Source organism: Amblyomma mixtum, chromosome 2, assembly GCF_055824585.1.
Source record: "Amblyomma mixtum isolate Tamu chromosome 2, ASM5582458v1, whole genome shotgun sequence".
NCBI lineage: Eukaryota > Metazoa > Arthropoda > Arachnida > Ixodida > Ixodidae > Amblyomma > Amblyomma mixtum.
Window position 1 is genome coordinate 246,909,665 of NC_143013.1, and position 1,563 is coordinate 246,911,227.

The window sequence follows — 1,563 nt, forward strand, 5'->3', positions numbered from 1 at the left end:
CTGACCCCTTCTCTCCAACAGGAGGTCGAACGAGCGGTCTCCGCACTGCAGCCTTCCATCGTTTTCCTCCGCTGGGTCCCTGGACATTCAGGGATTGACGGCAATGAGCTGGCCCATCAGCTCGCCCGCGACACACTTCTCCGGGCATCGTTGATCCCCTGGCCCAAGCCCTCGGAGGACGGTGGGAGACTCACCCTTCGCCGCACCATAAAAGAGGTCTACTTTGAGCTCCGCCTCGACGAACGCCTTTACCCTCCCCCTCATCCATCACTCACGGTGCCGGAGTCTCGCCTTCTTCGGCACATTCAGATGAATGCAGTTATCACCCCGTTCCGCCTCTTCCTCTATCGCTATCGATCGGACCCTTCCTGTCCCAACTGCCCCTGTATCTATGCGGACCTGGCCCATTGCCTCTTCTATTGCCCGGTTGCTCAGCAGTCGGGTTCCTTCCCCCCACCCTCTCTATCCATCACCACCTGGCTCGACTGGCTTGGCGCTGAAGGGGAAGAAGAACAGCGGCTTCTGGTCGCCCAGGCGGTCGACATGCTCGGCCTATAAATTATGGTCAACTAAAAGTTTTTTACTACTAGTACTAACATCGCATTCGCCATTTCCAACACCAGGTGAACAAATCAAATCATAATGATCCCCAGGAGAATGAGCCTTGTCATCTGAAACAATATCCATGCACAATATATAAATAGGGCCGTCCTTATAGTCGAGTCCAACTACCAAGTGTTTATTCTGTGCTGTATAACGCGAGGAACTGATTCAAAAGCAAAACGCCAAGGCATACGAAACAGTCGTGCCCCTGCCGAACACCAGCAGCAGCCCAATATCTGTGAGCAGCGAGGTTCCAGTTTCCAGGCAGCACAAAAGCCACCTAGAAGCCACCTGCTGCTCCTTGAGACATTCACACGCTCTGGCTGCAGCGGGTAGCTTGTAGACGCTGGTGCCGCAACTGCACCAACGCCAATCAACGTTCAGTTCGACAGCGCCAACTCCCACGTGCCAACGCTTGTTATCTTATGCTGGAGTGCACTTGCATGTGAGGGCTCTAGTGCTGCATAGGAGGGAAGAGGTCAAAAGGAGACTGCAGATAAATTATAAGTTCCTGCTTTCAATGTCTCAAACAACACATCGACTAAGAACAACTTATTTGTACAGAGGTCCTGACTAGTTAAAGCTAACTGTGCTTGTCCACTGCGCTCTGATATCGCACAGTGCATCAGCATTGTGCCATTCGCCTGCATCTTAAATTCACCGTGTGGACAAGATTTAACTCGCCAACTTGAGACAGCAAGTGGAAGCCTCAAGCCGCAAAGCCACCACACCAGGCGGAAAGGGAATATTTGGGGGCTTGTTCATTTGTTGGATGACCATGATTAATTCTAGACATGGCAAACCGGAATATCACATTTGTAAGCAGTGCCTCCGGGCCACTGCCTTTCACCTATGGCTAGGTGCTCACAAAAAGATCGTACACAATTGTAATAATTATATCTCGCTTTCAGCTGCTTCTGGGTGAAATATGGTATAGGCGGGGTACAAAATGAATACAGG